Genomic DNA, 12,015 nt, shown 5'->3' on the forward strand with positions numbered 1-12,015 from the left:
ATCAATCAATCAATCAACATTACCTTAATTATATTGCTGACAAAATTTTGGAGAGTAAAAACCCACCCAAAATGATTTTTTCTCTTCTTAGACAGATGCAACACCCTAACGTGAAAGCGGATCCCCTGTCTCTTCCAATGCTCAGTATGAAAAACTTGCAGATTTCTTTGTGCGTAAGGTGGAGATTATTTATAATAATCTTCCAACCGCCAGTCTGCATGCAGCTAGTATCGACATTGATCTAGTAGCTAAGGGTGAGGACTGGTTGGCTACTCCTGCATCAACGTTGGGCATTTTTCCTCCTCTTACGCTTGCTGCGACAGAATCATTATGCCGCATTATTAAATCAGGTTCCCCAGTCGATCCTCTGAGACCAGGCCAACTGTGTTTAGTCCTTACGTCAGTGCTTCCAGTGGTTAGGGATCTGATCAATTTATCGTTGTCTTCGGCATCTCTGCCTGCAACATGGAAACATGCAAAAGTGATTCCTCTACTAAAGAAAGCATTTTTGGAGCCTTCGGACCTGGGAAATTTTCATCCGATCTCCCAACTCCCTTTTTTAGCCAAAGTCACTGAATCCTGTGTAAATTCTGTTTTGGCTGAATTTGTGGAGAAGAATAAAATCCTTGACCCCTCACAAAATGGCTTTCGCCCTCGCCACAGCACCGAGTCGGCACTGTTGGCTGTGACTGAGAATATTCGTGGTAGTCCAGATGTCGGGAACTCGGTGGCCTTGATTCTATTGGATTTAAGTGCCGCCTTCAACACTGTTTTCGCAGGACATCCTTTTGGGTAGGCTTCACGATATTGGGGTCCGGGGTCTGGTTTTCACCTGGCTCCGCTCTTTTTGGGAAAATAGGACCTTTCAAGTTGCTGTTCCTCCTTACCACTCGCAGGTGCATGCTATTAAGTATGAGGTCCCTCAGGGCTCGATATTGAGCCCTGCACTGTTTCACATCTATGTTCAACCCCTAGCAGTGGTTGCTAAAAGTAGAGGGCTGTCGTTGGTATCTCATGCCAATGACACCCAGCTAGTCATTGCTTTTTCAAAGAATTGTAGAAACAACCTTTTTAAATTTAAAGAGGATTTATTAGCAATTTCAGACTGGATGACAACCAACTGCTTGCAGCTTAATGCTGCTAAGTCGAAAATTCTTGTGCTAGGGAAAGTCAGTGCTCTATGGTCAGAACAGTGGTGGCTGGATCAACTTAAACCAGCGCCACTGCCTAAAGAGGCGGTTAAGAATCTGGGCTTCTGGATAGATAGGGATCTTTCTTTTGATATACAATCCAAAGTCCTTGCAGGGGTCTGTTTTGGACTCCTGAGGGGGTTGAAGCCCCTGGTTGGATATTTTGAATCAAAAATCCGCCAAACCATTCTCCAGGCCACAATACTGTCCAGGTTGGATTATGGCAATTCCCTTTATTTGGGGGCCAATAAATCGCGTATTCTACACCTCCAACGAATTCAGAACGCGGCAGCCCGGGCGCTGTTGGCACTTCCCAAGTCCTGCTCAGTATCTAATCTTTTACCAAAGCTGCATTGGCTGCCTATAGCCAAAAGAATTCAGCTTAAGTCTTTGTGTCTAGCCCATAAAATTCTGACACAACAAGGCCCTCCAATTTTAGGTGACATGTTAGTTCAGTATATCCCGAATCGCCGCCTTCGCTCTGCCAACTTGGGTCTTGTTTGTACCTTTCGTTTTCAAATAGTCAGAGCAGGTGGACGCTCTTTTAAGGTCCAGGCAGCCCACCTGTGGAACTCCCTCCCGACTTCTATCAGAGGATTGCAGAATCATTTGATATTTCGCAAGGCCTTGAAGACCTGGCTTTTCCAGGCGTAATTCTGGTTTGGAGTTTGTTGGAGTAGTCTTTGCACTTTTTCTTTTGGGAAGCGCTGGGACGCCCCATCACTGGGGCAGCTATGCGCTGATTAAATCCGTAAATAAATAAATAATTAACCTTTGGTTTGTTTAGTGTCCTGTAACCTCTTTTCTCACTGTGTGTCTCTGTAAGGGAATAGAGAGCTATGAATGTGTGACTGCAACTACCGTTGAGTCTGCTGCAGGCATAAGTAGTTTCTAGTAAGTGACTGCATGTATATGTGTTTTTGTAGCTGTCTGATTAGATTGTTGAGTGTGTCTATGCTTTTGTGAACATGTATATCAGTTGCTTTAGGGGTGCATACTCTATGTAGTACTTCACATAGGGGCCTACAAGTGCTCGAGTAAAATATTCTACTCATAAGGACATATGTCAATCTCCCAAGCACTAAGTACATCCTTTATAGCATATTTACAGCATATCTTGGAAGTGTGTTATGTGCACTAAAACATGGGTTTGACACTTCAGAAACACCTATAATAAGCCAAGTGAAGCTTGCAGTGACAGTGCACAGACAGGATCTGCACTAGTAACCATAAGCCTTTCTGCACGGTTAAGAAGATTGTGTCAGTACTTGCCTACATATCTGAGAGAGTGCAGAAGTACACCACTATCAGTGCCATGAGTAAATGTGATGGTATATAACTGCCTGCTATATTACCCCAATCGCTATCTAAAAATGAATGTAAATAGCTGTACAAGTACTTCAGTACCTGTGTTGGTCTGTAACTGCCTGCTATTGCTGTCTAAATGTGTAGATGAGTGGCTGCAGAAATACTTCAGTGCCTGTGTTTGGCAATACAGAGCTACATTGGCGTGACTGCAACTACCTTTGAGTCTGCTGCATGCATTTATAGTTTCTGGTGAGTGTCTGAATCTATCCGTGATTCTGTAGCTGTCTCAATAGCTAAAACAGAGGCTTTATGCTTTTCTGAACACGTATGTCAGTTGCTACAGGGATGGCATACAATAGTATTGGCATAGGGGCATGCAAATGCACAAGTAACTTGGTGAACTGGAAAGAATATCTCTCATCTTTTAGGCACCAAGCAGCATACTTTATAGTAACACCTACAGCATCTCTCACATGTAACTTGTGCATACTGAAACTCGAATTTAAGACTTGACAAACAGCTTTTACGTGGCAACTCAAACTACAAGTGAAAGTGCACATCCATAACCTGTACTGTCAAGCATCATCCATGTTTGAAAGAATATTTCTCTACATGAATGAGAAGGTTGTGTTAGTACTTGCCAACATTTTCTGGGAAATTGTAGGAATACACCTGTAGCAGTGCCATGAGATGCTTAAGTAAATGTGCCTTTATGTTCTTGTCTATTTTAGTATCTCCATGGCTCTCTATATAAGTGAATATAAACAAACACCGCAGTGCCTGTGTTGCAGAAAAGAGAGCAATATAGATTTGACTACAACTATGTAGTTTCTGGGTAAGTGACTGAATGTATATGTGCTTCTGTAGCTGTCTGACAAAGCAGTGTAACAGAAGTACAACACCCAGAATTCAAAGGAAAATACTCTCTGAGAACAGAATATCATATTTACACATGTAAACATTTTCACATCCTCTAATACCTTGCTAACTAAACGTTTAGCTCTTGATCTACAGTTGTTTTACTACCAATTATACAATGTAGTAAGCAGCAAATGTACAACATGCTAATTCAAAGTTACAGATTGTGAACCAACTTATCACACACCTAAGTCTGCAAATCAGACACAATGTCACATTTTCAAGCACTCATAAAGCATCTTACTCACCCGTTGTTAAACATACAAAACCACTCATACATAACGTCACATAGCTCCAATATTTTCTCCAAAATATTTGATACTCTCTTATAACATGCTAACATAAACATATACCTGTTAGATCATTTTCTTCTCCAAATTAAATGTTATTCACATACCTGAAAATTCAGTTCGTTGATCAAATATTATTTTCTGGTCTTATCAGATGGATACAATACTGTCAGGAAATGTGAAAACTAAGCATATGAATGGCACACCACTTTCAGACAAAGCAACCATTAATGTCAGCATTTTCATCTGTGCACCCTCTGATAGTGCAGAAGGCACCAAATAAAAACATATCTTTCATTGTTGTATTATGTCACTCTTTTGAATGGTTAGCGTCTGTTAACTCTTTCATGCACTTTTATAAAGAAGCCCAAAATGTGTGGGTGTTTTGCACACTTCTGACATTGGGCTATACTTGGGCTACACTTGAGTGATATTTGTGCCACATTTGGCTCCTTTCTCTCTGGTGGCGATCTTTGGAGACTTATTTGTTATGAAGCTCTCCAATCTCTTCATTTACTGCAGTATCCTCAGTAGAAAATGGTTTTAGTTTTCAACTTCGATTCCGTCAGGATGGCGGTCAGAAGTGCCACACTTGTGGCATGAATTCAGAATGTTTGCACTATAGCTGATCATCAGAACACTGTAGTAAACTACCGATCCTTAGGGAGGTAACTGGCAGTCTGCAGATTGTGTTACAAGTGCATGTTGCAGTCTACATGTCAAAATGTTTTAATGAAATAGAAGAAGAAATTTGAGAACTCACTTAAAACATGCCCTAATTTTTTCTTTCAACATCACTAACCATAATTACTATGGCAAAATGAAACCCCTGGTTTAAAGTTTTACCTGCTGGAATCAATTACGATAGCTTAAGGTGCACCATACTTTTGTCATAAGTAAGACTGTTAGCGCTCTAGTTGTTATTTAGAACACTCTGGGAGGCTGCAGTAGGACACAAGGGAATCAACTGGCTCACTGCTCCTGTTGGAAGTACATGTTTTACTGAGAATGTCAGACTTCATTATCATATTGCTGGTAAAATAGTGTGAATTTGCAGAGAATATGCTCTCATGTTAGCTTCTGGAGTACCTTCTATAACCTCTATGGAAAAAGCATGCGAAAACTGTTTTCTCTCAAACATGATTGATGTACTCCCAGCATTTTCACAGTGTAAAATCACCTTAGAACACACCACAATCCCTAAAATTAGTATGGTACTATCAACAAATGATTTCTCCTTTTTTGTGATCCTCAAAACCTGCCATTCACTAGAATGCATTTAAATGGGGTGCTATCATATATATTGGTCCCAAGATGGCTGTCAGCATTTTCTGATTGAAGTGCTGACAGCCAATCAGATCTGACCATGAGATCTGTGCTTAAGCTCTGCTCAGATAGCCTTATTTGCTTTCCCTTAAATTTCTCAACAACTACTGACCGGATTTATACCACATAACTGCATGCATGATCTGTGGCCGAAAATCTAACTTCCTGCCAAATTTGGTGTAATTCCGTCCTGGGGTTCGGACTTTAGTCATGTTCAAAGCTCCTACGGGAATTAACATGAGAAATCATGTTTTCTGCCCCTATTTTTCTTAGCCCCTGCTTGACAGATCACCCTGAAAGTGTCCAGGCACAACAAGACTCACTATGACACTTTTTAAAAAAAACGTTTGTGAAGATTTGTCAAAGGACACCAAAGATATAAGCAATTCAGAAAATGCTTTTGCTATAGAAACATGGCTCTAATTATAACTACCTAATGGCGACGCCAATATATATACCACAAAAAACCAAAGGTTACAGGGACATTATAGTTAGGAAATAAAATTATACAAAAACAGAAAAATCCTTTATTGTTAGGATTAGATTTCACTCATACAAAACCATAGAAATTCAGCAGTTATAGTTGCCAGAGCATCATGAGTGATGTCATATGTGAGGTCATAAGCAATGCATTGTGGGGCTTAAGTTATAGTTAACTCAGGTAACAGCTACATTTCCATGGTTTTGTACAAGTGAAATCTGAGCCTAACTATAACGTCCTTCTAGCATTTGGTTTTTTCAGTGAATTTCGATGGTTGTTTAAAATGTATTTCCTAACCGTAATGTCCCTGTAACCTTTGGTTTTTTAAGTGAATTTTTAAGGTTTTTTCAATTGTATTTCCTGACTGTAACTTTTGTTTTTTTAAGTGAATTTCTATGGTTTTTTAACTATCAGGCGTGTTTACAGAGTGGTGGAAAAAGGGGACAGGGCCTTTGACCAGCTCTCAGCAATCCCGCTGTTTGGGACTTACTGGAGGTAACAGGATGGGATGTTGCCCCCAAGGCCCCTAAGCATACAAGGGGACTACATCCCCCAACCAGGATGCAGATTTGCAGAGTGTTGGGAAAACAGGAGGGGCTCTCACCAGCGTTCAGCAATCCTACTGTGTGGGACTTACTGGAGATAACAGGAAGGTTTGTTGGCACCCAAGGGCACTCTGCATCTAAGAGGACTTCATTCTATAACCAGCAGTGTGCCAGGAGGCATGTTTGCAGAGTGGTGGAGAAAGGGGGTGGATCTCAGATGACCTCTAAGCAATCCCCCAGTATATGACTTACTGTAGGTAACAGGATGGGTTGTTGGCCCCCAAGGACCCACAGGAACCAAGGTTACTTCATACCCCAACCAGTAGTGCACGAGAAGGTGTATTTGCAGAATTGTAGAGAAAGGGGCAGGGCCTCAGATGACCTCTCACCAATCCCGCTGTATGAGACCTACTGGAGGTAACAGGAGGTGTTGTTAGCCTCCAAGGACTCTCAGGAGCCAAGGGGACTTCATCCTCCAACAAGTTGCGTTCCAGGAGGCCCCTTTGCAGAGTGATTGAGGAAGGGACTGGGCCATTGGCCACTTCCACCGGGGGCTGATGTTTTTTTCTTACATTTTTTTATTAGGGGAGGAGGATCACGTGGCTCGCCCTCCCCGGGACCCCATCCCCAGGGCATGGTCATTAGTGCTGGGTGCAATAGGTTTGCACTGGGACAGCGGGATGAGCCGCAAGAGCATTTCTCCGCTCTCACTGGCTGGAAGTGAATTGTTTGCTGTGACATGGCATGAGCGGTAAAGCTCCCGCCAAACCATAGCAAACAGCTGTACCCCAGGGATGGGTACCCTGGAACATAGCAGGAGCTGGCATGGGGGTTTGTGGTCACCGGGGCATATATGGCTCCAGAAGGAGGGCCGCACTTAACCCCTCCTATTTTAAAACAAATAACAAATAAATTAGCCCCAGGGAGGTGGTGGTCTCTGGGGCACAGGGGTCCGCAAGTCCCCCCATTTCTTTTCTATAGGCTGCGAGCATGGGTGGTCCCCGGGTGGTCCATAGGACCACTCATCTATTTACTCAATTTTTAACCTCATGACTCTTGGTCCTGGCCCATCCGGGGGTTTAATAATAAAAGTAAAATGCTTTTTTTGCCCTGCAAAGACCCTTTGGAACCCCTCCGAGAGGCCTTCGGGGTTGGGGTATTTTTAAACATTTTTGGTGGGAATCGGCTCAAGCCGAGTCCCAAGATGCCTGCCAACTCTTCCTGGTTTGAAGTGTTGTCAGCCAATCAGATTTCATCTCAAGGACTGTTGGATCCTCAGAGCATCTGAATCCCTATATATGCAATTAGATTTTTCTCCTAATACCTCAAAAACTTCTGAATAGATTTACAGCCATTTACAAAAATGTAACTTTCTGGACCAACAGTTATCTTTCTGCCACATTTGATGTAATTCCGTTCAGTAGTTTGGGCTGTGGTCGTGTCTAAAATCTTTATGGGAATTAACATGAGGAAAATGTGTTTTGGGGACCCCACCATTTCCTCAGCCCCTGCTTGATCACCACAAAACTATCAAATCAGCAGCTGGAGTGCGTGTTATACTAGATTTGAAAATGTTGCGAGCATTCATCAAACTATGCCAAAGTTATAGGAAAATGAAAAACGCAATTTGTCGTAGGTATTGTTATGTTATGTTATGTTACATACATTTGTAATGCGCACTGCTGCCCCAGCTAAGGGGCGTCCAGGCGCATGGCAGGTAAAAAATGCAACACCACAGGAAACACAACAGAGGGAGGAAAATAAATGTATTAAAACAGAAAAGTTTTCAAGGCTTTACGAAAGACTAAAAGGTCATCTAGCAGACGCAGCTCTACAGGAAGGGAGTTCCAGAGCTCGGCTGCTCTGACCCGGAAAGAACGGCCCCCGACCCGACACAGCCTGTATCGGGGAATCACAGTGAGTGCCTGACCCATGGATCTCAGGGGCCGAGTAGGCACATACCAGGACAGAAGGTCCATAAGAATAGGGGGACCTACCCCCCTCAGGATCTTGAACGCCATACACAGCACTTTAAACTGAATTCTGGCCCTGATAGGCAGCCAGTGCAGTGATCTCAATGTGCTGGAGGCAGAACAAGTACGGGGTAGGCCAACAATGGCTCTCGCCGCAGCGTTCTGAACACGTTGGAGGCGGGTAACCTCAGCCACATTGGACCCTACCAGAAGAGAGCTGGCATAGTCCAGGCGAGATAACACTGTAGCCTGGACTATCAGCTGCCTGGTGCGATGGTCAAAGAACTTCAAAACAGGGCGAAGCGACCGTAACACACCAAAGCAACAGGCCGCGATTTTCTTCGTGTGGCCAACGTAGCTGAGGGAGGGATCCATCCATACTCCTAAGTTCTTTAATTCCGCGACCGGAAGGGGGGCCGGCCCCAGCTCCATAGGCCACCACCTGTCCCCCCATAGCTCCGATCTCTTGCCTACGATCATGATCTCTGTTTTCTTGGCGTTGAGCTGGAGACAGTTGTTCTTCATCCAGCTCGCCACCGCCCTAAGTCCGCTCTGAAACCTGGGGGCATCCCGGTCCGCATCCCCGCTGATCGTAACCGCTAGCTGAGTGTCGTCAGCATATGAGACCATAGACATGCCCCATTGCTTGACGACCTCAGCCAGCGGTCTCACATAGAGATTAAACAACGTGGGACTCAGCGAGGATCCTTGCGGCACCCCCTGTTTCAAAGGATGGAATTGGGACTGGAACGGTGGGACGGCGACGCTAAAGAAACGATCGTCTAGAAAAGACCGGAACCACTGGAGGGCAGGTCCACCCAGCCCAATCTCCTCCAGGCGATGCAACAGGATGGGATGCGAAACAGTATCAAACGCGGCGCTCAAGTCCAATAAGACGAGCGCTGCTGTCTGTCCCGCATCCATATCTCTTGTAGATCAAGGGCACAGATGTCAGGACCACTATGGCCTCTATATCATTGACAGACTTGCACAAAAGCAGAACGGCACCAATGCCCAAAGCCCCTTCTGAAACACCCCTGTCAGGTTGTTTGATATCCTTATATGGGTATGTGCCAAGGAGGGAAAGGGGATGGGGATACAGAAGAGACTGCTAATAAATAGCGGTTTCACTTGTGAAGGTTTCTTCTGTCTTCTGCTATCTTCTGCATTTCTTTTTATTATGTCCAAACCCGCCCTGTATTGGGAACTGAAATACAATAACAGATTTTTACTTATAACATCTATCTTTACAATGTTTAACTCTATGTGTGATTATTCAACTTCCCAATAACTGACTCTTACCCAAGCCACTCTTCTATTTGTGTAGGCTGCATATATCTTGTCTTTTAAACATAGTATATTAATAACTCTAGTTCTAAATGCATTAATTGTCCTTCACAGGAAGTAGCTGTGTCACAGGAACTGAAGGCTGGATCCGAATTACTCTCAGGTAAGTTCCTTTTTAATACTCTTAATTTCTTTTCTAAATGTTCGATATAGCCACAGAAGTAATGCTACTATTCAGTTGATAGGGGGGTTTGTAAGCACCTTTTTTCTTTCACTGCCAGAGACGTGAAAAAGGCTAATTAGAATTGACCATTTCCTAACAGACAATAGAGTGCCTTACTCAGAACAAGTCTCCACGCGAATGCGCGTTTGTTTGAAAATATTTATTTGCCCTTGTTAAGCTGCTAGACTTGAGGCTATACTAACGTAATTATCCCCAAAAGATAATTGACTTGCTCGGAGAGTGAGACTCTTCTCCTACAAGCCCCTAAGCAAGCACAGTAAGACTGACCTTAGACTGGAATTCCTTCCTCGAGGATGTTACCGAAGGAACTACAACGACATCCAACACCTCTACCCTCTTCTAAGCTGACGAGATGGCGAGCAGGACCTAAGCTCCCTCCTCAGGAATTATCTCAGGTGAAGTGCGCCTTAGTGAGTCAGCATGCGCTTCATCTTCCAATCATGATTGGAATGAAGAAACACCAGAACGCTGCAAACAGGGGTGATCTGGCAGACATCTTTGAATTCCAGAGCTACCATCTCGACCTCCAGTTGTTTCCTTTTAGAGACTGCAGTCTTTTTTTTTAATAGTTGCTAGTTTGAATGTTCGCTATTATTGGGCCATGAGAAGCAAGCCTCCTAGGGATCCTGACAACAGCACAAAGTCATCCACAGCCAGGTAATGTGTACAGTTTTTTAAATGTATTCAGTGAACGCCAAAAAGGTTACAAAGACATTATAGTTAGGCTCAGTTTTCACTCGTATAAAACCATTGAAATTCAGCAGTTATAGTTACCTGAGCTAATTATAACTAACACCCCTCCAATGCACTGTTCATGATCTCACATATTACATCACTCATAACATGGTCAGTGACATCACTGATGGCATCATTGATGACATTTAAATTGATATCGATCAGTGAGCGTTAGTGTTTTTTAAAAGGTTCTGAGAGTTAAAGATATATACTAAGGTATTGCATAAGTTTAATTTACTATTCCTTTTGTTCTACTAATGAGTGATACAGTTTCTAATATATGTCATCTCAGTGGCACTGTAACAGTTTGTATCAGTGGAGGAGTGGGTGTCTGAGTTGCTGTATGTGTATGTGAGTGGGTATGTGAGTGACTGTATGGGTGAATAAGTGGGTGTGTGAGTAGCTAATTAGGTGAGTGAGTGAATGTGTGAGTTGCTGTATGGGTGGGTAAGGGTGTGAGGGGTTCTATCACTGATGGTGGTGACTTTGTGAGTGGCTCTATGGGTGGATTAGTGTATGTGAGTGGCGGTATGAGTGACCTAGTAGCTGTGTAAATTGCTTCATGGGAGAGTGACTGGGTGTGTAAGTGGATCTATTGGTAAGTGAGTAGCTGTTTGACTGGATGTATGGGTATATGAGAGGGTGTGTGAGTGGCTACTTTGCACAATACTGTATTGTATGCTGTGTGAATGGGTATGTAAGTAGTTTTGTGAATGATGAATGGATGTGTGAGTGACGGTATGGGTGAGTGAGTAGCTCTGTTAGTAGCTGTATGGGTGAGTAAGTAGCTGTGTGAGTAGCTGTAGAGGTGAGTGAGTGTTTGTGTGGGTGTGTTATTGGGTATGTGAGTGGCTGTATGGGTGTCTGAGTGAGTATGTAAGCTGCTGGATGGGTCTATGAGTAGCTATTTGAGTGGTTTTGTGGGTTTGTAAGAAGCTGTATAGGTCTGTGAGTTACTGTGTGAGTGGCTATATGGGTGAGTGAGTGGTTATGTGAATGACTGTATGAGTGATTGAGTGTGTGTATCAGTAGTTGTATGGGTCTGTGAATGAATATGTAAGTGGTTGTGTCAGTATCTGAGTGGGTGTATGAGAGGTTGTATGGGGTTGTGAGTGGGTGTGTGAGTGACTGTATGGGTGAATAAGTGGGTGTGTGAGTAGCAAAGTAGGTGAGTGAGTGAATGTGTGAGTTGCTGTATGGGTGGGTAAGGGTGTGAGGGGTTCTATCACTGATGGTGGTGACTTTGTGAGTGGCTCTATGGGTGGATTAGTGTATGTGTGTGGCGGTGTGAGTGACCTAGTAGCTGTGTAAATGGCTTCATGGGAGAGTGACTGGGTGTGTAAGTGGATGTATTGGTAAGTGAGTAGCTGTTTGACTGGATGTATGGGTATATGAGAGGGTGTGTGAGTGGCTACTTTGCACAGTACTGTATTGTATGCAGTGTGAATGGGTATGTAAGTAGTTTTGTGAATGATGAATGGATGTGTGAGTGACGGTATGGGTGAGTGAGTAGCTCTGTTAGTAGCTGTATGGGTGAGTAAGTAGCTGTGTGAGTAGCTGTATAGGTGAGTGAGTGTTTGTGTGGGTGTGTTAATGGGTATGTGAGTGGCTGTATGGGTGTCTGAGTGAGTATGTAAGCTGCTGGATGGGTCTATGAGTAGCTATTTGAGTGGTTTTGTGGGTTTGTAAGAAGCTGTATAGGTCTGTGAGTTACTGTG

Source organism: Triturus cristatus, chromosome 4_1, assembly GCF_964204655.1.
Source record: "Triturus cristatus chromosome 4_1, aTriCri1.1, whole genome shotgun sequence".
Taxonomy (NCBI): Eukaryota; Metazoa; Chordata; class Amphibia; order Caudata; family Salamandridae; genus Triturus; species Triturus cristatus.